The 26,699-nt window shown below is 39.8% G+C and overlaps 1 protein-coding gene across 5 annotated transcripts in view; it reads left to right on the forward strand.

Annotated features, from left to right (window-relative positions):
* MCTP1 (multiple C2 and transmembrane domain containing 1) overlaps window positions 1–26,699 on the forward strand; it is a 277,984-nt gene that overhangs the window by 239,592 nt on the left and 11,693 nt on the right. The gene's annotated exons all lie outside the window — the stretch shown is intronic.

A 26,699-nucleotide genomic window follows, 5' to 3' on the forward strand; every position in this document is an offset into this window, starting at 1 on the left:
CTGCTTGATTTGAAGTTGGCATTGTGGCCCAGCAAGCCAGGTCACTGTTGCAGATCGCTCAGCTATCTGAGCAAATGCGGTTTGGTTTTGAGGCTGCTGGTTGGGCTGAGGATTGCAGCCACAGTAAATAACAGCTCATTTCCACATCTTATTGAGCCAAGCTATGGGACTGCTTGGATTGGTTGTCCCCCAGGGAGAGGGAAAAACCAGAGAAAAGAAATTAGAATGACCTTGCACCACTGAAGCAATGGCTAGCGCTGGCGGGAGAGCTTTCTGGTGAGACGAGTGCAGTGAAGACAGCCCCGTCGTTGCTGGTATTTTCATACCAGGAAGGTGATATTTGTGGAAAGAAAGAAAAGGGGGGAAAAATAGATAATTTTACAAGAACTCCACATTAAAATACAGATGATTTCGACCTTCACAGATGTTCCCCCACTTCTGTTGTGGTAAAGCAAGGAGGGTTGATTGGTTTTGTGTTGGTTTTTTTTTTTTTTTTTCCAAGAGGAGAAAACCAGTGTACGTTAATTTATGCCCTTGACCTTTGTTTCTAGTTGAGATGTACAGTTATACACCACTGTAAGAATTCATATGCTGGCAGCAGCATTTGAAATGTCAGAAAATTCACTGTGATTAGTTAATCCCCTGAATGATTATTTTTCTGTTAGCTAACACCTAAGACCTGAGAGATGCTAAAAAAAAAAACGGGTATTCTCCTCATTCCGTTGCCAGCTCAAACATTTTACAGTTGACAGAAGGTTATTATGTGAAATTCTTCTATACATCACTTAAATTGTTAGCTACATCATTTCAGAATCGACAAACACTGTAGTAACAAAACCTTCTTTTACAAAACATGTATGTGATGGTTTTTAGCACTAAATGATATGAGCATACACTTCTGGCAATAAAATATATGATTTATTGCAAAGGTCAGTCATGTAGCTGTGGAGAGCTTGTATTTTAACTCAACATGCTGGCTTTGAATCATCATTTCTTTTCTGATAAACACTGATCTGCCATCCATTTGAGGGCATTTTCTCCTGTTTCATTCTGCTTTATTATTAGAGCTGGTGCAAAAGTATCATCCTGGTAGCGTGTGTGTTCCTGGATATTTTAATCACTGTGATTAGTTCACAAAGAATAGTGCTTGACTGCTTGTCATTTAAGCCAGCCTATGTAGTTACCACTTAGTGGTTTTTGGAAAGTGCAAAACAAACTCCTGTGCAAGGGAGGAGGAGGGCGGGGGTCAGCCCCCCACCCCCCCAATTCTCTGGCGATTAGCTGATGCCGGGCAAAATATAGCCAATTAGAAATACCGCACTGGGTTTCAATGTTGTGATCTAATATTCAGCTTTCTCAAACTGACACCAGAGTTCAAACATTTTTCTAGACCTAGTTACCAAGGTTGAATAAAAGTGAGTGCTGACATTACTGTGTGCATTCAGTGAAGCCCTTTTATTGAATATTTAAGAGCTGTCTTTCTATACAGAAGATGTTTAGGCTGAATTTTATAAATTCAAAGCTGCCTTCGTTATTGCAAACATTTTGAATTCTCATGATTGAATATGCTGTTTGAATGGAAAAGGAAATTACACTTTCTAAAACAAGCATTTATGGACTACCAGGTATATTCAGTACTCTTCACAGTGGGCATTATTTTGCACTGAACTAAACTGTAAAATGTAAGCACATGGTTAGGACCAAGTTGCTTGTCATTAGAAGCTGGTAGGGTGTTTTTTTCTTTCTGGTGCACTAGACGTACTCTGGTAACTGCTGCTGTTCCTCTTACATCTTTTTGTCAAAATAGAAGGGTGCATTTTTGCACTATTGAGATTCATAGATGTGTTTTCTTAAAGCTATGTGCAAGACCAAATTTTCTGAGAAAACAAATACATGTTTTGTAACGCCACCTGGTAGCGGCCTCTGGCTTTTATTATTCCTCTGGGTTTTTTTTCATACGGTATCATAGAAAAGTCAGGTAAATGGGTCTTCTTATGCGATAAAAGTGAAAAGATTAATAAATGTGCCAAAGCCTCACTTTAATTGAAACTGAAGCATATGTTGCAAGTATGTGAAATATGTCCCAGATGTTTGACCACGGCCAGTGTCTTTGCTTTCCCTGATTACCACAAGGCAGCTATTAGTCCTGTAACCTTTGGACTTAACGGTAAATGGGGTATTACATGGCACAGAACTGGAGCACCTGTTTTCCATTCAGTAAAGACCCCTGGCAGGCTTTACCTAAGCCTGTCCGTATGTTTTCACTTAGCAGATTGTTGGGTGATTATGAAAAGTGTCTTTCTTTAGAGCCAGCTTAGATATTAGTCACTTGCTCACAGTGAAAGGGCAACTCTTTGGCTACTTGATGAGGTCCGTGTGGGCAGGCACTGATGTAGGTTATGGGACGTGTGACAGAGGGACGTTGCTCCCCATCCTGAAACTGAAGAGTTACTGAAGTCATAAGCTGAGGATGGTCAATGCTTAGATGTATGTAATTAGTTAAAGTAATGCATTTTATTAATAGCATGGTGTAATACTGACAGGAGTTTGACAAGGTAGCTTGCACTTGCCGCAGTACTTAGTCTCATTCCAATGTTCTGAATTTTAGTAACCTTATTTTCACCCTCTGCTGCAATAAGGTACACAGGACTGTCAATTTAAAGTCGTAGGATTTTTTTTTTTTTTTTTTTTACTGGAGAATGTTAACTTTCCTCTTGAGTTGCAATATGGCTAATAAACTAAAATGGCAAGTATAGTTCTTGTTATATCAGTTACAAACCGATGCTTAGCAGTGGAACGCTTTTTTCCCTAATTTTGTTTCTTTGTCATGTTACATAGTTAGGCACTGAAAAAGTTGTAGTTTGTTTGGCTCAGGCATTTTTCCTTAGTTTAATACTAGTTTTTCCAAGAAATAGCACTGGATTCTGCATTCCATATGTTCCATACTGCTTGCTAAGCCTATGCCAACCACAGATTTACTGTGGTTGATAATCTGATTTCTGTTTCCTCCCTCCCTCTCTCTCTCTCTCTCTCTCTCTTTTTTTTTTTTTTTTGGCTCCCTTCCAAACACTGGCTTACACTGTATCTTGGCAAATAAGGGTCAGTTAAATTACATGAAGTCAAATTACCAACGAGCTATCAAAAGGATTTTTACACAGTTGTGTTATAATAATGTAGCGGTCAATATGCATAATCTATGTATATAAGATTTTGGTTTGTCATTTAAGAAGTTCAGGTGTGCTTTTCACATGGCTTTATTCTTTGAAAAGCTGCAGATAAGATTTCAGATAATCACAAAGAATTTCAGCTCAGCATTTTGTGGGAAGCCCTCAGCATGCCACAGAATAAGGCCAGTGAGCAATGCTACCGTTGCAGATTTAAGTGGAGGAAGATGCACAGTATGAGCACTATTTTATTTTACCTTTTTATTAACAGTAACAGTATTTTATTAATACAGAATATTCAAATCATTTGCACCTTTGGCTACTCTCTCTCTAGGTTTTCATTCTTTGAAGAATATCTTGCAGTTCTCAGTCAATGTTATTATGTTTCAAGATAACTAGAAGCTTTTATAATGAATGATAGTTGAGGCAAATTAAAGTATGTTTTAAAGCTTTTAATCATCCCTGCTGAGAGGTACCAACTTTGTTTTCAAGCCAAGACACCTTTGTAACCCATCTCAGAAGCATACCCTGCATTTTTACCAAAAGTAGATCATGAGGGGGAGGAAAGATAGCTCTGATGTAGCCTGTATTTTTATATTCTATAAAGGAGAAGATTGTAATCTATTGTAGTGGCAGTTATTTCCTATAAAGTAAATGGGGGAAAAACAATAAAGAAATAGAGAGTCAGTGGAGTGAAGAGAAAATTCCAGACCGAATAAATCCATAGGTTCACCTGTAGTTTGATTCTACCATTGAATTCTCCGTGAACATAGCCCCTAAATACTAACTGTAAATAAAAAAATAACAGCTTCCAGTGAAAACTGTAGCTTCACAGGAAATTCCCGTCCCCTGAAAGCTTTGCCAGACTGTGTGTACTTACCAGACAAACCTACTACAGGGCAATCTACAGTACGTAGCTGCAGAAGTCAAACTTCTCAGTGCAGTTTGGTTTCAGCTCCCTTTAGTTGTTCCTACAGAGGTGGCGATAAGAGGCGTGTGTGTGGGTTTTATCAAACTTGTACATAGTAGAAGGGATGATGGTGTAGACTGCTTCAAGCCATACACCACAGTATCAGCTGATGCTGTTTCTGATCATTGGATCGTCCCAGAGTCACAGCTGTGGAGTTACTTTTGCTGGCATGTACCTTGGATCACATGGAGCCTTTGCACAGGAGCTTCCACAAAGAGTGGTTCCCATCCTGCCCGGTACTGGGGCATTGGGTGGGCTTCGTGATCAAAGGGCACACCTTTGGAAACAGGTAACTTGGACAGCTTTCTGAGAGGTTTAGTTTTAATGAGATCAGGCTTCTTCATCGCAGCACAGCCCTGAAATGCGGTCAGGATTACTGGAGTAAAATGAGTACCAGTGAGATCAGAATCTGCGGTTTCTATCTGGAGTTTGGCACCAGAGGAGGCGTGTGTGTGTGAGAGAGAGTCCCTGGGGGACCATGTGTCTATAAACTGTTGAATGAATTGCACTCATCCATGTACGTGGTTTTTTTCACCTGTGACTAATACAGTGTGGGTAATATTCCTCATTTATTAAGTAATCCAAGTATAATTCAATAAATTATTAAATCAAATGAAGGATATGTCTTAATTATGTTAGCAGTTTCAGAATGTGACATAATTTTGCACTACATTTTTCATCTACCCTTAATATTATTTCTTAATATAACTAAGCAGGTTGAAATTCTTTGAGACCAAGCAAAGGTTTGTTTTCACCGAGCTCCTCAAAAAGTAACTTCATAAAACAGAGTGTCTTCTCTGTGACTCAGCGGAGAGAAATCATGAGTGTTGAAGGAAGTGGCCAAAAGCTTGTACTGCTGGGTTCTCTTTGAAAAAATCTTCCTACACGTGCAGGTCGGTTTACTTCTTATCTCCAAAGACGTCCATCTGTTATGTGGTTTTAAAAGTGGTGAGAATGGACCATTCCTTATTATCTTAGCAGAATTTTTTAACATAGTTTCATGCAGAATCATGACATCTGGGTTCTGTTTTGGCCACTGCCATGCACCACTTGCCACTCTAAGCAAGCTGTGTAGCTGCATAAGTATTTGCCAGTTGCCTGAATATTTCTTTAGGTTTTATCATAGCTCCCCATTTTAGCCTTCTGGAGACCAGCCCCAAACACCTGTTTTAGAGAGATGCCTTTTGAACTTGTTCTACAGCAAAGCGTACTGCCCATAATACAGAACAAGTCTGCATCTAAGTCCCACAGAAAGCAGAGATGGTAACGTGTAAGACAGAACTTCAGAAGCCTAGTAGAAGAGAAGTGATGGTTGAGATGGGCTAGCATGAGGATGGGTGCTGCACGGACCTGGTCCCTGGTGGCAGATATGTGGCTGGCACAGTGTGCGTGAATGGGAGTGGAGGACCAGTGGAGATGATGCTGTGGGAGAAGACCATGTCCAGCAATGTGGCTGTCTGCAAAATGGGTAGCATGTTGTGGTTTGGGTTTTCAGCTGAGGTTTGATGCTGAGGCTCACAGCACAGCACAACTGTAAATCTCCTTTTTGAGCTAGGTGTGTGCCTTTGACTTCGCTGAAATGCTTGTCAGAAAAATTGCAGTCTCAACTACAAAAATTTGCCATGACAGTTGATCAGGCATTGCTGTGCTTTATGGAAGAAAACATGGGAACGTGGAGAAATGAATTGCAGGGTTTTGCAAATAACATGCATGCGTTTTGTGTGCAGTTTGAAGTATCTCTGTGTCAGTAGAAGATTTTATATTGTTTACTTGATGTTGAGGTGTGGATCAGTGACGGTGTTGCTGGACAAATACATCCAGGCCAAATACGATCCTGACAAAATGGAAGAGGTACCCCTGCCCCAAAGAATTTTAAGTGCAAAGCTTCTCCTAGCTGCGTGTGGTATGGAATTACAATGCTGGCTTTGTGCAGCAGTGTCCACAAGGACACAGAGTGGCATGGTAGGGAGCAGAGTGTGCTGCTGCTTGGCTTTCAGCAGCTGGCAGACCAAGAGGTAAATTTGGCATAAATAAAGGTTGTGGACAAATCGTGCATATAGCTAGCTTCAATCTGCTTCCTTTTTGTTCTGTAGATGGGGGGGGGGAGTTGCATTTAGCAATAACTACTAGAAAAGCTCCAAAGGGGTGGCAGTTTACTAGGGAAGTTTGTCCTCTAAATGAATTAATGTGGTCACCTGCTTCAGCAAGCTGTAAATACACTTCCATTCAGAAAAGGCAAGTGGTTCCACCCATCCCAGAAGTTGGTGGAGATACAGCTCCTAACTAGTGGATAACTGTAGGTGCTTAGAGGCTTTCCAACAGGAGTTTTGTTACCAGGCACCTTCTCCTCCACTGCTCTGGACTATACATGCCTTTCTGGGGGGGGGAAATTACATGTTAGAATGCTGATAGCTCAGATGATGTCACCTCTGCCAAAAAAAGGGTTTGCCCAGTCCTCCATCCTGCAGTATCTCTTCCCACTTTCTGTTGAGATAGAGGTTAAAGCAGTCCTTTGCTGCTGAGTTTTCATAGCTTCTTGGTTTTGGTGCCTGTTGGGATCAGGTGTGCACCACATATGAAATGTGCTTATTTTCCAGTACTCGCAATCCAGACATGGAGACAATTCTTTAATCATGGGAACCTTCCATTAAAAGAGTTCTGTAGATTTGAAAGCATAAGTGCAGGGAAGAATGCATCGGTTTTCTGTGGGGGAAAAGTATATATTTTTGTAGGTATCTAGCCTCCTGCTGTAGCGGGGACTGGAAGATAACCAAAGACACAGGTGACTGCTTTGTGAAGGATGAGGTTTTCCTAATTCCTTTGAAGCTCTTGTTTCTGTTTGGGCAGTTTATGCGGCTTAGTGGTGGGTCTTGCCAGGGCAAGAGGCAGCAGTCTGCCAACCTCCAGCAGAAATTTGCGGAAGTAGCTGATTTGTGAACTCCCGCCTGTATCCTCACAGAGCATCCTTCCAGCAGGACAGGTACCTGCCATGGCTGCTGCTGCCTGGTGTGGGCTCACAAAAGGTCAAGCACTGGAACAAAGTGCTGGGGAGGGCAGTGGGTTTTTTGTGGGTTTAGTGACTTTTCTGTTGAGTTGCGTGCCAAGGGTACAGATGCCCACCCATGATCCTTGTGGGAGCAGCTCTGAGTTGAGGATCCTGTGGGAACAAGAGCTGAAACAGAGAGAGATGCCAGAAAAGACATAAAGAAAGAAAAAAAAAAACAACTTGTGGAGACAACTTAGGGAACCAGGGTGGCCGGGCGTTGGGCAGACAGGGATGTGGGAAAGGATGCTGAGATCTGTGTCAGGAGAAGGCGAAGAGGCAGGGAGAGGCCACCAAGCCCTGGGTGGAGGTGTGCTGGGGGAACACGTGTGGGTTGAGCATCTATACAGGAATGTGCAGAGCTTACCTTAAATCTCACGTACCTTAATTTGGGAGCAATTGGCTTTGCCATCTTGGTAGTGCTTTGAATGTAGTCTTCGATGTACAATTGAGATACACTCGAAAATTAGAATTTATGGCATATGGAAAAGCAATAAACAGTTGTTTTAGCACTCTAGCTTAGTATTAAATGTGACTTAAGGACCGGGGTGGTGTCTGCGTTATCTGCATCATCAGCAAATGTATGTTTGACTGGTTTGGGAGCAGATGAGGTAATACGATAGGTTAACATACAGCTGTAGCAGTCTGATAATGCAGTGTTTTTATTGATTGCCTAACTGAGTAACTGCGCCGGGTATTAGGTTTGCTTGTCACAGTGCTTAGTGCCTGGGGTAGTTGAGCAAGTTACTTTTCCACTGAGTTGACCTCAAAGTCCCAGAGTCTTTCAATCAAACTCCTCAGATTTCATACGCTGGCAATTCTGTTCCTTTTCTAATGGGCTATATTAAAGGAAATGTGTCACCTTTTGCACCATGTAATACTAAATCAGATGAGAATTCATGCACAATTATGTCAGTGGAAATCTAATATTACAGACCTGCTTATCTCAAGATAGCACATGGAAAAATAAACTTGCACAACTGACAGATTTACTTGATTCTACAGATAATTTATTTGTAAGTAACTGAGCTGAGGAATGTATATGGATTATTTTCATACATTCCAAAAAATGTCTGTGAAAAATGGCTAATAAATATTTTAAGTATGGTTTCTCTCTTCTTTCTCTTTTTCCTGTTTCCTTTCCCCTTTTATCTTTTCTTGGCCTGCTCAAGCGCTAAAGAAACAAAGTCCAGGGTGGGAGAAACAAACTTTATGTTAGCAAACCCTTTTTGTTCTGAAGGCTAACAAGTTTACAAAAACAAAATGGACACCCCTCATGTATGTAATGTCACAGATACCTGATGGCATCTAGGTAACACAGAGCTCTGGGAGAAAAGCGCTGTATCGATAAGGTATTGCTTTCTGTTTTTCTTTTAACAGTGTAAAAGAGTCAGAACACCATTGCTAAATCTGAAGCTTTCTTGCAATCAGAAATAGTAATTTAAGACTGATTGCTCAACAGATGTTCCTTTTAGTATTTTACAGAAAAGAGTAGCATGATTCCTCCTACCTTTAACATACGGCAATGTGTTGTTATGCCTTTAATGTGTGGTATTAGCTATAATTTAAAATTAAGTATGGAAAAGATGTTTTTTGGCCTTAGATTACTGTTTGATTGAAATTTTAAATACCAATAGGGAAAGAATAGATAGCAATCCTTTAGAATACCCTCTCTGCTGCTGCAGAGGAGGAGGCTAATCTATGGTTGGGTTTGTTTTAAAAGATTTCTTTTTTATGTTTGGGTGGGAATTTAGAATTTGTGTGGGTGTTTCCATGTACCAAAGCATCTTCTAGTCTATTCTGCAAAGTCCCAGGGCTGCTTTCCTTTCCACTCTAAAAGAACAAATGCTGCCTGAATATTTTAGATCAATACATAGCATATAGTGAAGATCAAGAAACAGTTTACTCAGCTATTTTTCTGAAGCATAATACACACCCCTGCATTTTGATAGAGGAATGGGTTGCATAGTAATAGTTGTGGTTTCTCGACTGTCTATTAAAAATTAAGATTTTATAGTGTGTTCAGGGAACGCTTGAAGCTGCATTATCAGAAATTACATTATATAGTGTTACAGGCCAAGAGCCAGTTTGTTACTAAATAATTTTTTTGAAACATCTCTTACGTTGTGTAATTTTTTTCACCCAGCTTCCTCAGGATATTTATTGATTCAAAAGAAAATATCACGGTGTTCTAACACCATGATATTTAAGAAAAAATAACAATAAAAAAAAGTTTTAGGCTGAATTTTGAGTTCTTAATGCATAAATATGGAAATGTCATTTCCTGAAAGCGCTGAAGATTTTTTTTTTCCCCAGTGAAATGTTGTCTGTTTATTTGGTAATGGACTAAAAGTGTTCAGATGACATATAGACCCTTTCTTGGTTTGCTTCTGTAAATCAGTGCCTGCAAACTAAGGAGAGGAACTGCAATGGCTCAGTGAAAGGTGTTTTCAGACAAAGGCTAAAGGTGCTTTTCAGGATAATCTAACCAAGAATGTAATGAACATTATGCTGCAGCACAACCCACCAAGCAAAGGCCACCTTAAGGTGTGAAATGCTTGTCTTTTGGAGGCTGGAACTCCTGAACCCCTGTGCACAGAGACCACTGGAGACTCCTTGTTCTTCAGACTTTGAAAGGAAAACACAACAGTTTGGGTGTTGGACCAGAGTGTGTTTTCCTTCGATGCCAACCAGACTTCAGGGGCTGCTCATTCATGGGCCATAGCCCCAAAAAGCCCCAAGCAAAAGCCAGCAGATTCAAGAGCAGCACTCCACACTCTTGAAGCTCCCCCCAAAAGTTTGGTGAGAAGCTCCTTTCCTAGTAGGTTTTCCTGTTTGATGTTGCATCTATTGGTCGAGTCAAAGAACAGCACAACCCCTTCTTGGGAGTCTGCTGGAAGAGTAATATGGGGAAAGTTCAAAATGTTTTATATCTCTAAATTGCTGTTTTGATTCAGACCTCAGATGTCACCACAGATGGACGTAATCTATTGAGTTTGAAGAAATACCATTCTTTTAAATGGAGCTGCCTTTTAAAAGCAGGTCAGCATTAAAATGCGAAGAAAAGTAGTACAAGATTAGATGGAAATAAGCAGAACAGAGCCAGATCCTTTTTCCAGATGACCAAAGCACAGTAGTTATAAAATTTAAAATGTAATTATTGAACCTAGAGAGTTTTTTGGATCAAATATATTGGGATTTAAGGTTATTGTCTCTGCCAATACACTGTTCATTTTTTGTTGTCAGAACAGTGGAGGAAATATCCTTTGCTGATGCTTTTTTTTCTTTTATTTGGATTGGGGATCAGGTCATTGACTGCCCACCAGTCCCCACATCCTCAAATTTTTGCTCTGCAGTTCATGTTTCGATGCCAGCTGCCGAGATCCTTAAGTAGGACTTTGGAATATCTATTTTCTTCAGGTTTTCTGGGGGAAAAGAAACAGTTTTGATGTTGTACTTCCAGGTCATTCACAAGTATTACTGGAAGTACCTCAAGCACGCAGGAACATTTTACAGATGTTTCTTCCTTATTCTCATTTTAACACTGAGATGTTTGAATGCAGATTATTGAGATTCAGCAGTCTACCCGTGTGTCCCGAACTAGAGTGGAGAAAGAAAGGTTTTTTCTCATTCCTTCAAATATGTCTTCTCTTGTCTGTTTCCTCCGCATTGGCTAAGCACAGTGCCAAAGCCCTGGGGGTCTGAGTCCGTGAATGGTGTCATTTGTCACAAGCATTAATACTTCTGGCAAATTCCTGTTTGATAAGGAGCAGCACAGAGGAGTAACTCTTTGAGCAAATACAGGGACAGAGAGTCAGGGGAAAAGGTGTGGGGAAAGCAGAGGGGAGAAAAGAAAGAAAATGGCTGTATTTGTGTTTCACTGGGGTAGGTGGGGACGATTGATGAAGAATTTGCGAGGACATTGTCTGCAAAGCTCTGTGTTTGTAGAGCATTTCCCATGTATAGATATCATTTGTGTGGATTACGTCTCTAAGATGATAAGCACACAGCAACTTGGAACTTGTGGCCAAGTTAATACCATTCAGTACACAAGGGGTTTTGGGCTTTGCCCCACAAAATTCATTGAATTTCAGAAACCCTAACTTACCTGTGTTAACAAATCCGTTGGGTGGAAATAGTAGCCAGAAGCATCTAGTCTTTGTAGTTTCACAACAGATTGCTTGAAGATCCAAGCTTAAAACAAAATTGTATTGAAAATAGCTAAAAAGAATTTGACCAAACTGGACTACAAAGTCAATTAAGACTTCTTAGGGAAAGAGGTAAGGATCACAAAAAGGGGACAAATCCATCAGCTGAAAGACATAAGGGGAAGAGATTTCTGCTTTAACAATGGAAAAAAAAAACCCAAACCCAAAACCGACAAGAAAACAATGTATCCTTCCTGAATGAAGAGGGGAATAAAATTGTTTAAAAACTACCTGATTTTGGATTTCTTTAAAAAAGTTTTCAGCAACAGAATGCAGGAAAGAAATGCCAGCTGTAAAGAAAACATGCTACATTTCTAAAGACTATTTTGGGGGAATACTTGGAAGTGATGCTTTGACTTATTAAAGAAATTTTCTAATAATCTTACTGCTCTACTGACATTTATTATTCAAAAGTCGTGGCAAAATACAGGAGTGCTGAAAGGCAGGAGTGTGTTATACTTCTGTTTTTAAAACTGCAGAGGGGATCGATCCTGACAATTACTGTTGTTTTAATCTGTTGTTCTCTGTAAATGAAAGAACAGCCTTGAAGAAGAAGTGGCCAAACGTGGGTTTATTCCCATATCTGGACACAGGAACTCAGAGAACTTCCTGACGAACTCCTGTGACCACTGACATCAGTGAGTGCCACATATTCTGTGTGTGCTGCCTGTCATAAAATGCACTTTTCTATGTAAAAGCCTCAAACTTTGCAGAACATGAGTTTGGTTGCACATATTTACAATCCCAGTCATTGCTATTAGAATTATGATATAAATCTATGCTTCTATTTCAAAGTCTGTGATGATTATTTTTGATCAAAATGATCCCCCAAATCAGTATCAGGACTTGGGACACCCAAGATGGTTTCTGTACCTGCTGTCCGCTTCCCAGGAAGGTGAGGAGGGTTGGAGAAATCACTTTACACAATCTGAGCATGAAAAACATTCATAAAATATAATGTTAGCTTCTGAGAAGACACTAAAAAATAAAAGGAAGGTCTGCTGTTCTTACTCCTTTTTTTTTTTTTTCCTTTTTTTTTCTTTTGAATGAGGTCATTTACAAGGACAAGGTCTTGTAATAGCTTCCAGGGAGTCAAAAAGGATATATTTCCATAAGGATGAAACTAAACAGCAGAAATAATTGTTACAATTATGCTCTAGTAATATCCTGCTTTGCTTTCGCCATCATTTATCTAAAAAATCAAGGACAGGGAGCACTCCAAAACTGCTGCACTGCCTGACACGCATAGTAGTGTTCTTCCCCTTCAGAGATGTCGATACCATCCAGACAGTATACATTTCTTCTGGGCACCATCAATATCCTTACTCAGAGTTGTATCCTAGCAAAGCATGTAAGGACAGAGGGCAGAAGCATGGCCAGAGCCCCGGCCTGAGTTTCTAAAGTATAAAATACTAGATTGGTTACCTGCTATTAGGACTTTGAAAAGGTTTTCTGCTTAGGAATCCTTTATATTCTTCCCTCTCCCTCCTCATTTCCATGTATAGTTCTTCCTACTCTTACACTCTAGGAGAAAATTGGAACTGTGATTAGATACACAAAATGATCTCCACCACAAACTACACAAAATCAGCGCCATTCAGTTGTTGCTGTTGTTTTACAGGTTTAGATGCCTATTTAAAACACGTTAACGGTGACTGAGGTTTTAAAAATGTTTATTGAAAGTAATGTTTGTAGTAACAGTAAGGAAAATTGAATGTGGGGTGGATGAGATTAAAATATATTGCTTCTTAGTAGTACTTCAGGTGAATAGTTTGGATCTTTTAGTAATATACATCCATTCTAACGAGGGTACTTCTGGTTTGCTCCATATTATTAGACAAGGTGGAGAGGGGAGAGCTCAGTTCAGCTCTGTCACTGGAATCAGCCAAAGGATTTATGCCACATAAATGGAATATAAAGAAATTAGAAACAAATGACCACACGGAAGGGTGAAACAAGTAATAGCCTCTTGCCGCTGAGCAATCTCAACCCTTGTGACGCTGGGACTGCGTTCAATGACAGTGCTGTACATAGTGGTGCCTTCATACTCGAAAGGGTCTTTTCAGCACTCACAGAATACAGCTGGGGACACAACATGGCAACAGCTGAGGGGCTAAGCAGAGCTTGTGCATGAAATATGAAAAATAATGATGATGACCAGCTGTGAAGAAGATGGGCTGTCTTTTTATACTACTTTTCTGAGAAGCGGTGCCCATTTTATTTTGATTTAACTGGGCTTGCTTTGTTACCCTGCGTACTCAGAGGTAATTGATAACTTACTATTTAATGCTTTTTTACTTCCTCCACCACCTTCTGTGGTGCAGCTAGTTGTTCTTCTGCCCCTGCTTCAAGGTAAACCCATCCTCTGGGGATGCTGGGACCCCCCAGGCTCTGCTCTGAGAGGTCCCTGCTCCCCTTCCTAGGGCAAACAACAAAAAAAGTCTTAATAATTAATGCCTGTAATTATTAATATTAATAATATTATCACTTGTTAATGTTAATACAGCTACTAATAAAGAGCTTGAGCCATTTCCCTGCAGCAGGGAGCAATCTCAAACACAGCCCTGGAAGGGTGCCCAGCCAGGCGGTGCCATCTCCAGTTGCCACGGGATCTTCTTTGCATTCCCTTTGCTTTTCCATAACTCAACAGGGGTGTCTCCCAGGTGCTTCCACCTACGGGAGGGAAATGCTTTGCATGCTACACACTTCTGCGCTCCCCTGTTTTTGAGTGAGCTTTGTTAGTGATTTCCCTCCCTTTCTCTCCCCTGTAGCACCATGTTAATATTTTCCACTGCATACATTAATATTTTCAACTGCACAGGAATCAAAAGCGCTACAGTCAATACAAAGGCAATGCGATCTCGGGGCACGGGCAGTGCAGTAGGATGCTGCGCTGCGGAGGCTGTGCGTTCTCCAAAGCTCGGCATCTGTCTGAGAGTGAAGTTTGGTGCCTCAGGAGGAGGGAGAAATTCCTGCCGTGTTTTGAGAGGCTGACTGGTAGTAGTAGCTGATTTCTAAGCTCTTCTATCATATAAAGAAAAAGTAAGCAAACTGAAAGAAAAACGCTGTTGTGTGTTCATATGTAAAGTAGAGGTTCTCAGGTGGTTTTCAGTTGGAGGTCGGGTTGAAGGTATTCAGATTTCTCCTCCTCCCTGAGAACACTGGAGATCTTCTTACATGTTTGTTTTTGTACATGCTATTGTATAACCGTGTAATAAAAATGAATCTATTTCAAAGCACGGATTGGCAGAGCTCCACAGAAGGAAACACAAAATAGCTGTTGGGATGTAAGTACTGGTGTAAATGACTAGTGTTACAGCCGTGGGCATGCCACACATTCTCTTAGCCCTGGTCTCCATAAACAGAAAAAACTCAGTAAAATGAACCATTTATTCATTTGGGATGGGAACGATTACCAAAAGTAGAATTAATTAGCCATTTTCCCCCCCCCAGAAGGAATCATGGCTGGAAAACACTTCTGTGACCCTGTTCAGAAGGTTTATTGCAAGTCTGTTTGCACTGTATGACTGAGGTGAAAAGATTATTTTTTTTTATGCATATCTGTGCAATCCTTTTTAGCAAGCAGTAGACCGTACTTCTCAGTACCTTTTTTCTATATCAGCAGTTCCATGATTCTGTCTATTGAATTCTTGTTCTCCTACTGCTTCTTTGACACTTTCTAACAAACATGCAAGTATCTCAAATAATAAACAGGAAAGGTTTCAGCTCATGTGTATACTGTATATGCTTAATTATCACAGTAACTTCTGTTCTCTGTTCTGACTCAAACACTTGTTTGACTTCCACAAGAGATTTTAACTGTCATGATTTTCCCTGAAATGATGGATGATTGTTCTACCCACTGCTTTGATAATTTCACAGGAAAATTATTGTGTATGTGCTTAATTCTGCTATTAGTTTTGTTGAGCTCTTCATAGGAATGCTGTTTTGGTAGCCAGTTTGACTGGTGGGTTTTGCATTGTACAGAAAAAAGAATTTAATTTTATCAGTTCTACTTCTGCTGCCTTTCGAGTTTGTGGAACATTTTTCCCTACTGCCTTACAAGAGTAACTAAGAGTCCCGATTTACTTTCTGTAAACCATTCATTATTTTTAATATCTTTATTATGTTCATTCGTCTTCTGTGTAAATTAAAATGTCCTATATACTTTCTGTTGTTCATTGTCTTATTTTCCCTTGCACAATTTTCATTATTTCTGTAGTTCATGCCTGCCTTTCTTCTGAATCAGCTTTTTTGTTTTTATTTTTTAACTTGAATTCAGTACTTCAGCTGAAATTATCTCTTCAGATTGTATAATTGTGCTAGGAAAAGTTAAGCAACTAGTGTTAGTAATTCATCTAACTTTGTTATATTCCTCAGAAATTTGACATCACCTCCTGAAGTAATCCTGTCACCTCTAAACTTGGCATCTCAACCTTCCTTCTTTTTGACCTGGGTTAATAAATGATTAAACATCAGCTCTAGTATCAAATTTTGTGATAGTTTATCATTAATCTTTTGAGCTCTTTTACCTCTTTCTCCTCACATAGTTATTTTAATATCTTTTTCTTTCAGGAACAGTCTAAAAGATTTATTTTAAGCAAAATGTAGATTATCATTTGCTTTCCCAGTATCAATTCGACTGGTTATAATTTCTAAAAAGCTTCAAGAAACTTGTCATAAATAATTTTGAAAGTATGGTACTAGGAACTTAAGAAAACAAGCTACCTGAGGGCCTTGGATGTGAGCCCTACTCCTAATTTCTTGCATGTGTACTCATTGTGGAAAAGCTTGGGGATGTTTCTGCAGGGGTTGTGCGAGAGGATCTGCTTCAAATCAAACGTTGGTGAAAGAAGCTGTAGGAGAAATCAATAAAATGAACAATAACAAATTATCAGGGCTGGATGGTGTTTGCCTGAAGCAAGCTGGGGGGGAAATAGCGGAGCCACTAACAGTGGTGCGGGTGCTGGAAGCTTCCAGAGGTCCAATGTGAGAGCGGGTGAACTCATGGAAGAAAAAGCCATGGAGAGTTACTCAGAACAAACAGCTGTGGAAACTCCTGAAGCACTGTTCTCTGAAAGCTTGAGAAATATTCTGGGAAGTTGAAATACCTGGTTGACCTCAACTGGCTCATTCCTGTGGGTGCCTGCTCTTGACCACTCTGTTTCTGTACAGGCATACGTCCATCCTGTGCCTTGCACAAGCCGTCCTTCCACGTGTTTAATAGAAAGAACTGTGGTACAGTCTGGCTATTTCTAAATATCACACCAATCTGTCCCTTTGCAAAAAAAAAACCCTGCTTTAATCCAGTACAGTTGCTTATTGCAGCCTTTTTGTGATTGTGCTGCAAAGCCTAAATACCTCAAGTGTTTGTGTGCTTAATCTCAAACTGTCAGGCTCAAGTAGCACAGCTCTACTTCCAGAGGAATGGCACCTGCTCCTTTCTGTGTTTCCTTTGGAAAAAAAAAAAGGTTGAATACAGTATCACCTCCCAGCCAGTTGTTTCAATGATGATAAAAATTTCACAGCCCTTCTCCCTGTTTACTTAGCAGTGCTGTGCCCTAGATACGACAATGTGTGCAGATCCAGGAGAAATAATGAAATCTATGGAAAGCAGGCACGCAGGAGAAAAAAAGATATTTTACAATGGCAGCTTTATTCCCTGCTGTTGTAGGGCTGCAGATGGGTACTGAGTTTGCAACCAGGGCTGAAAAGCATTTAAACTTTATTTACTAGACAGTAAATAATACAAAGACTCTTTGCTGAAAGTTGAAGAATTGTCATTGAATTCTTGCACTGTGGTTGGTGCTTCTTGCTTTTCTGAATGTCACTAAAAGAAGCAATGAGTTTAAAGTTTTAGAAGAAATAAGCTGCTTTTTTTTTTTTTTTATGAAGCCTTAATTTGTCTTCTCTGCAGAAAAGGAAAAGGCCTATGAGAATAAAATAGGTTATTCTAAACAGACTGCACCTCGTTAGACATCATGCACTATACAGCAGCCTCAGACGGCAGTGGGAGAGTTGGAGAAAGTGTAGGTTGCACAGTGCACCTGTGGACAGCTGGTGCTGGCAAAATTTTGAAGCCAGTGTCATCCAACACGAGTCTCTGGTGTTTGTGAAAACGTCAGGAAAGGACTGGGGATTTAGGAAGGGAGAGGTGGTATTCAATTCTCTTTATGATTTTATTTTCTCTCCTGCAAATAGTGCCATTTCAAAAGGCTCCAGTTCCTTCAGGGGCACATCATGTGTTGGGTGCCAACTCTGTTGGGTGCCCCTTTTGCTTATTCTCATCAGTCTCAGTCATTCCTTTGCTTAATGCCCAACGTCCATGCTGAGCTGCTGAAGAGCAGCAGTGTGTTTGCTGTGGAGCTTGTTATTTCCTGCGGGCTCCCAGTGCTCTTCCTCTGGCATTTGTGTATCTGTGGATCTTGGTACTTTATGAAGTTTTTAAAGAGGCAGTGTGCAAGTTAGGAGATTATGAGGAAAAAAGTAAAGTGGGAAAATGCATCTCACGTGGTCACCGGTTAATTTGTGAAAAAATTGTGGAACCCCCCCCCCCAAAAAAAAAAAACCAACCAACCCATTGTTTATTTGTTTCTTTAGGAAAGCAGATAAGTTCCACTGAATGCCTATTTTTCATCCTCAGAAAATTAGGTGTCTTAGCTGGTTTTTTTCTGCTTTGGTTGCAGGATTTAGTACAAATAGTATCAACTGTGATCCGGTGTATTTCCTGTGTCATGAGTGCTCAGTGATCAAAATAGTATTGCTGGAAGAACAACAAATTTTTATTTTTCCTGCCATTTATTTTTTCAGCTGCCATTCCAACATTACAGTAATAACCTGGATTTTGTATTTAATTTTTACAGCACTTTCCTTCTAAAGCATCTCTATTCATTACCAGTTCAACTAAGCAGGTCTCATTAATTTCTCAAAAGTAAACTAAATTCACCTTAGGTGACCAAGAACAAGCTGGTAGCTTTTTCTACAAAGTCTTTTATTGTAAAGTAACAGATGTATGCATACACTACACAGCCCAAGCTTTTGCTTTAGCTACATTTTTTTTTTTTTTTTGTGAAAAATAAACCAACAAGCAAACAGATGTGTAAATATTCGCCTTTGAGCTACTCTTTTTTTCTTTCTGGTATTGTAGACTACAGTACATTACTGGAATTTGAGCACCTCTTACAAACTCTTCAGCCGAAATAGCATTTACTGTGGTAAATGATAAAACATTTATCCTTTAAATAAATAAATAAATAAATAAAATTAAATCGTTTAAAGCACAAATATGTGCTTTTTTCCTTCTGAGACATGTGCTTGCTGAAGCATATTTAAAATGAATGTAGAATAGACTATTGTAGTGGTTAGACATTAAAATAATGTTGTTGCAAATTACCCTTCATTGTGATTTTGTATATTCAGAGTCCCACCACACCTTCAGGTTCAGCTTTAGATCTTTTCCAAAATTTCAGTACTTCCTAATAAACGAAGAGGGGTCTGTCCATCGTTCCCCCACCCCATTTCAGTGAAATAAGCATACAGACAAAATCAGCAGTGGAGCCTTTTCAAGCTTTTCTCTGGATTTTCTCCAAAGGGACCCTAGAATTCTTGCTTCACTCATCACTCCTTGTCCACTGTACCCCCAGAGTATCTGCAAGGATATTTTCTAGGCACTGCTGTTCTCTTCCTTTTTGTATTGTTTAGCCTTGAATGTCAAACTATTTTTTTACACTATGTAATTTTCCAAAAGCACAGCTTAAACATTTATCCAGGGGAATTATGTAAAAAAAGGGGTGGTTTTGAGGGGCTTCTTGCTTTCTTTCTTCAGTTTATTAATATTTGATAGATTCCTTGAATAATTGTAACTGCTGTTTGCAATGTGTGTTTATATATGCTTTGTCTTTCGAATCTTGCTTAGTCTTTTCTGCTCTAGACACCGTAGGATTTCTTCTGAGTTGGCGTAGCAGAGCTAGTGACATGATCATGGTATTGTACATTTTCGTTTTGAGTGTTTATGGTTCTTCTGACCATCTTCTTGTTAAATCAGTTTGGAATTCAAACTGCTTCCAAGATTATTCTCTTTAAACATTCAGCATATACAAAGAACATCACCCAGATCTCACATATTGCTATTTTCATCTGCATTGCAATAAGTTCATATTTGGAATGAAGTATTTCAGATAACCTAGACTTGCTGGATTAACTGAGCATAAGGCTTAATGTTTTTCTTTTCCAGATCATGTTCCTTAAGAGGAGTTTTGCCTAATCATTGAGCACTTTAATTTCTTTGAGCAATCGTTGAGCAATCGGATTTTAGGGCTTGGTCTTCAACTGGTGTTCTTCACCTGGGCTTTGGTGACCTTAGGATGTGATAGCAACATGCAGCCACTCTGAGCATCTCACCTGTTGTTTTCAAGTCTCTGTGAACAGCTGCTCTTTACAAACAGCATCCCCAAGAAAATGGTTTTGTTTGCCTTTTTTCATAGCAACTTGCCGTTGAGTTAAATCACTGGAACCCAAAGCAGCCGAAAGATTTGGATTAATCGTTCCAAAAGAGCACTGTCTGGGCAGCAAGTACCAGTGGTAAAGACATTCCTATACTCCTCTGCTTGACCAGACCCATGTAATTTAGTACTAAAACTGTCTGTGCCAGTTCGGGTAAGGAAGTTTCAGGGGAAGGAATGCCTTTTGATTTCTGTGAGCCAAAACCATCAGCAGACCAAGACACAATCGTGTGAATTTTGAAATGCAAAATTACTTTTGTATGTGTTTGATCTAAGCAAATCGTTAATAGCAGTGAGTGTGAGAGAAACGTCAGAGCAATAGCCTTGCTTAAAAAGGTTCAGTGTATTTTAGCCTGATAACCAAAGGAGGGAAGGAGTAAGGCTGCTGTCACCAATCTTTAGTGATCTGAATTTTAGGAGCCTAACCCAGGGTAGCAATCCTGGAGGAGACTAGAAGAGGACCACATTCCGCCTACTGTGGGGAACATGTCTAGAGAATAGTTCATATTAACTCTGAAATAGAAATCTAAGGCTGGAGTGCTGAATCACCTTCTAAATCAGTACTGGACTCCTTTTGCTGGCTTTTGTGGTGGCAGTTCATACCGTGGTGGGGACAACTCTGAGGTTGCCCTCTGTAGCCCCACATTGGAGGTGCGGGTCTTTTGGCAGCAGAAGCAGTTACAGCTGCTGTCTCTTAGGCTTGCCAAGCTGGGCTGATAAGTTAGTGTAAAATTATTATCTCTGTTTGTTTAGGTGAACAACTTACATAAGAATTATGAGATCATAATATCCCAGCAACACGGGATTGGGAAGCTTCCAGAAACAGTAAAGTAAATCTAAATGTAAACTTTGATGCAGAGATAGCATCCTAGCCCGGTATAGAGGTGATCTTGAATAGTCAGTCTTTATCCTCTGCCCAAAAGCATGTTAATCATTATCATAATCCTTAAAAGAAGGAAATGAAAATTATGTTCTACATACACTAAAACATCAAATTAACTTTTATGTCTGCTACATTCAAGCCAACGTATTTCAGAACAGCAGCTGAAATTGTAAATTGCTGTTAATCCAGCAGAACTCCATAATCTTCCTTTTTTATCAATCAGTGACAGCTGTATAGGCATTTATTTAAAGATAAATTTTGAGGCTACTTTAAACGTTCAAAACAGAGCATTATCTTATTTTGATGAGGCTCTTGTTGGTAATGAGTGGACAACAAAAGTGCATGGGTATGATTTAGATAAGCATCTCACAAATTCAGGTGTTTTCCTAACCGCAGTCTTTCAGCATTCATTTTCTGGTTTCTCTGTCTATTTTTCTCACCCCCACCCTAAATGCAGAATTTTTATACTAGCTGGTATGATGTGTTTTCACCCCATCTCTACAGGCTCTTGCACAGCAGGACTGTTCTTATTTAAAATAACTCAGTCTGATATACCTCACAGGCTCTTTCCTTACCTTTTAAAGATCATTACAGCTCTGAGATTTAACTTCTAAATTTGTCATCCCTCGCATTTGTGTCATGGAATTTGAAGAGTTGCATTAATGAACACGTTGTTAATTGCAGTTTGGCATTCAGCATGGGTAGAGGGTAAACACTGTTAGAACCACTGGAATCTGTAAACCCAGCTATAAAATCGTGGCCAAAGTTTGTTCATTAGTAGAATTTCAGGACCATATTATAACTAAATCAGCTCTTGCAAACAACTGCTGGACAATACACCAAGATTTCTGTGTTAAGCCTCTGCTGGATGGCATCGAGGTGCCTGGATACAAGAGGAACATTAATGAGATCACTGTCAAGCTCCAGTGTAGTTCTGTCTTGCATAAAGTAAGAAACTCCTTTCCTTGCTTAAGTATGGTAGAACAGGGTGAAGGGGAGAAAAAGAGGCAGCCAAGAAAAAAAAAAAAAGGTTTTTTTCAAATATAAACATAAAGCAAATGCATCTGATGCATTCTTGTCACCCCAATGCTTAACCCCACCTTGCTTTAATTCTTTAAGTTTCCTTCCAAAATAAGAAAGGCACAGCATTATTTGGCATTGTTGACTTTTTGCCCCTGAATGCATCACCATGAACAAACAAGGTCCTTGTCGAGTAATATGTTTGCTTAGAGTATTTAGGAAACTTAATACCTCATAAAGGTTTAGCATTAGCCAAAAAGGTACCATGCAAGGAAAATTTAAGTTTTTGTTTCCCCACACTAGGTGGCCCTTCAGTGAAATGGCATGGCAGTCTGTTAACTGTCTCTGTTGTGTTCATGTTTCTGTGTTTTATTTGGAATGTTATCTTTTCTGTATTAAAATGTGCAGTGAAGGAGAGATTAGGAAGGAACAGATTTAAACAGCATTGGGCAGTACTGTGGAATATAGTAGGGAGAAACAAAATAAAAAGCACTAGCAAAAAAATCTCCATGTAATAAGAATTTACATAAGAATTGCCATAAAAGTGTCATTCTGCTACATTGTAGAAAGCTTGCTTGTAGAAATCTTTCCCTAGAATTATTACTGTAGCTCAATTTTTTTTTCTCTGATTTTATATTTATGTTCTAGCAATGCAGCAGTTCATTACACATGAAGAAGTCTTAATTCGTTATATAGGTGGTAGTGCCAAAAAGTCACAGAAGGTTCAAAATGATTTTTATCAACTCTCAGTATATGTTTGAGGAAGAACAGATTGTTGTAATATTCATGCTCACAGGCATGGTGTCTTCATAAACAGTGAATCTTCAGTGTTTTCGTCCGCATGTTTATATGGTTTCTATTGTACCTATTTCTGCTGTTTTAAATATGGAATGCTTACTAGGCAATAACTTTTTATTGCTTCTTTCTTTAATAATCATGACCACAAATACCATTTCTCTCTCTAAAACCCTTCTATCTTAAAAATTATGTGGTTTCCTCCATATTTTAAACTCCTCGGCCTGGTTTCTGTTTCGGCATGAGCAGTTATTTTCAGGCCTGTTTTCATGCACGTGTTGGCAGGTAGACTTCAGAGATGACACGTTGAGCATTTGTAAACAACCGGTAGTGTCTTAAAAATGTGGCCACTGAAGATGTGGTGCCAGGTAATATGGGCAAAAGGGAAGCCCACAGTTCAAAAGCTCCGTTCTGATTATCTACGTAGTCCTGGGATCCAATGTCCGATGTGGAATGGTGCCGACACTGAGGAAGCTGCCTCCCACTGTTCCTTTTCAGGATGGTGCGAGTATCAACCAGACCTTCTCTTCTGTTGGTGGCAAGGGGAGAGCACACGCTGGTACCTGTCTGCCTGGCGTGCCGTCAGTCACTATTTAAAATAACAGGAAGTTTGAAGAGTTACAAGCTGGCTTACTGGAAGGGTGGAAACTTCTAAGTCATTAAGGTCTCACTGAAAGGTGTTAATGTCTCCAGGACTTTTCCCCTACTTTTCCAGTTTAAGAAGGGTCAAGACCAGATGGTGATGGTACTCTGTAAGTCTCAGCCTTCAAGAGGGAAAAGTGATTAAAACAACCTGACCCTCTCCAGTTCATTATTGACATCATGGAGGAGACCAGTTTCAGGTCAACCCGTGCACCTTTCCAGGTCCCATAGATCATTCAGCTTTACCTCATGATTACATTTCCACAGTCAGCTTTAAGGTAACAATATCACCATGGTTGTCTGACCTCTTTCCATTTCCCTGAGAAAATGATAACATAATGGCTTACCATCACCAGATCTGAAGCCTTTTGATAGGGGTTCAGAAGACTTGGAGGAGATCAAAATGCCTTCAGAGCTGGAATAGTTTTGGTTCACTATTTCCTTCTTTGTGACTTTCCGAGAAAGCAGAGGTTAGCATTTGGGAGGTAATTCCTGAGGCCATTAATCCCCAGTGACGGGTTTTTCAGCAGTGGCTATGGCTATGGCTTTTGAGCTACGGCTAGACCATGGGACAGCATTCAGTAGTTGGTGTCTCCATGCCCCCCCTGCAAGGTATGAATGCATCCTGCCAGTAAAAGACCAATGCATTGCCTACAGACACTTCTGGATCTACTTTGTCAGTCTCCAAGTGGAGGTCTACCAGGGTGTCACAGCCCGGCACGTGGCCAGGATTCATGCCAGGGGATGATGCTGGCGCCTATGGATGGACTGTGCTTTGGAGACAAACTCTTAGTTGAAATAATCTGCGCAGAAGTAGTGTTCTCATATTCAGGTAATAGAGATTTACAGGTTTGATTAGAGGGGTTCCTCCAGCAATAACTGTGGGGCTATGCTTTTGTGGCCACAGGTAGTCCAGCGTGACACAAGCAGAGTACATGCGTCTTCTGTTGGCTAGGTGATGGGACCATATAGCTCTCACAGCATACCAGGGGAACACTGTTGCTCTCGGTGGTGGTTTCATATCCTCTCCCCATACATATCACAGGTTAGTCTGGCTTTGTCTCAGTTGCTTCGGTTTGTGCAGAGGTGCACTATCATACCAATCTGGGCAACAAGGGGTGCTTTTTTGGAAGATCCATCAGGAGCCTCTGTCTTTCCCAGATAGCATCTCCTAAAAATTTCAAAATTTACTTCTGTTCTTGAAACTCTCCTATTACTTTGTTTTTATGATGTGTGCCTTTCTTTCCAGTTTAGTAGTTATTAATAGGACTGTTATCCACCATAAAATGTTCCGGTTTATTCTCTGTACTAAAAATGTCTCCTTTTACTTAAAGCTCTTTTTTTTTTCCCCATCGGCTTAATTCCATTAACTTTATCAAAGTTTATGTTTGAGTCTGCCTTATTTATTTCTCCTGCTTTCCCAGTCTTTTGAAATGTTTGTTTTGTAAATGCACTTCAACTTGGGAGAAGAGAGATTTTTGGGGTTAAAGATACAATCCTTTCCTAAATCACCCTATTTTATCATGGGATTGGAAGCATAGTCCACGAATAGAGAGGCTCTCACAACACGTGTTGTATTGAGAGTTCATGTGAATTAGCTCCATGCAGTTTAGGGAAAGTCATTTACTTTGTTTTGCTTTGGCTTCACCACATACAGTAAAATACAGTTATGGCAGAAAATCAGTATACAAGAGTTAAGTATTATTATTATTGGCCAAGCAATGTATCAATCTGTAACCTACAGTTTCCTTTGAAGGAGGAGGAGGAGGACGTGGTCCCAGGCTTTGCCTCGAGTTCATTCCCCTTTGTAAATTCAAGTCAGACTGTTGACATCTCTGCTTTCACAGTTCATGCTTAAAGCCATCCCCTAGCAAACATCTTGCTTTGCAGATACCTTAAGCCTCCTGCAAACAAACAAATCATGGAAGTAAAATAGTAGTAAGGCTGGTTTTACCTTTGTATAATAGATTTTATCTACTATTTAAATGGCAATTATTTCCAGAAACTTGGCAATTGTAGCCATACAAATGATGAAATTGATTCCAGTCACAGCCCATCTTTCTTCGGAAAGGAAATACCAGTAGTGTTTGAGAAATGGATTATTAAGAACCTTGGTTTGCTCAAGGTGGCTCATATGTTGTATTTGCTAACACAGCATCTTGCTGGAAGAAAATAAGTGCAGCTTTTCCCTAGCCCAGATTATTTTCTCCACAAATCTTTGGAGCAGGAAATAAAAAACAGCTAATAGTTGTGAAGCATGTGGAATTAGTTTAAGCAAAGCCGAACCCTGATCCTTCTGACCGCCTCCTCTTTCCTGTGCTGTTTTGTCTATTCCTGCCTCGGAGTATGTCAACAAATTTTCTTTAAGCTCAGAAGGTGCAGGGGGGTGGAAATAGTGATTCTTTCTCTGTCTCTTTCTGTCTTTGGGGGTTTTGTGGGGGTTTTGAGGAGAATGATTTAAAACAGATGTATTTTCAAAAAAGATACACGTTTGTCTTGAGAAATATTTGTAAAGAAAAACAGCCTCAGGACTTCTGAACGTAATGCCTGTTGAGTTCTGGAGATGTCACGAGAAGTGCTGTTTTTATTACAGTGACATAATTCTTTTCTCCTACAAGTTAATTGTAAATCAAGATAACTTTACGGAGAGGGCAGAATCTGTTAAATGAAACTGGAGAAGCAATGTGTATACGGATTTGGAAAGCAAAAATATACCCGTGATTTCTGTATGTCTTATTGTTCATTTCTGCTGTACAAAGGAACAGATAATTTTCATGTTTCTCCTGCAGTACTGGAAGTTTGTGTTTTACATGAAGGAATAAAGCAGGTATGTCTTTCCCGATGGCAAATGAAACATGCTGAATATATGCGGCACCTCCTCAGAAGCTGTGTACCTGAGGACAATAATGCTGTCATTGCCAAGGCTTCAAGAATGTAATAAATATTAAGGAAATAACTTCACAAATTACTCAGTCTTGCTGTGCAGTGCTTGGTGTAGTTGATACCAGCAGCTGCAGTTATGGTCATCCTCAAAAACCAGAAATACTCCTTTATGATATGAATGATTATTAACCTTAACTGAGACCGTAAGCTCTTTACATTGTCTGAGAAACTGGTGGGTTTGCTGTCTCTGAAGTGTTTGGGTTTTTTAAATTACACTGCATCACTGGAAGTAGTTTTGCTGTATCTGTCTGTCTGTCTCCTGACTATTTTTAGACAGTCTGTGTTCTGCAGCTATGTACTTTCGAGCCTTCACAAGAAATCTTGACAATATAGTTGCAGAAGAGTGTTGCTGAAGGAACTTCAGATGATTAAATGTTAAACGTTGTTTTCCTCATCCAATCTGATTTATCGAGATAGCAAAAGGGACAACAAAACAAGTGAACCAATATACCGTCTGCTAATTAAGCATCAGGAGGAGAAAAGAAACATGAAATGCAACATGTGCTAATTTCTTAGATGCCGGACTTTGG

This window comes from Falco punctatus (genome assembly GCF_963210335.1).
Source record: "Falco punctatus genome assembly, chromosome: Z".
Taxonomy (NCBI): Eukaryota; Metazoa; Chordata; class Aves; order Falconiformes; family Falconidae; genus Falco; species Falco punctatus.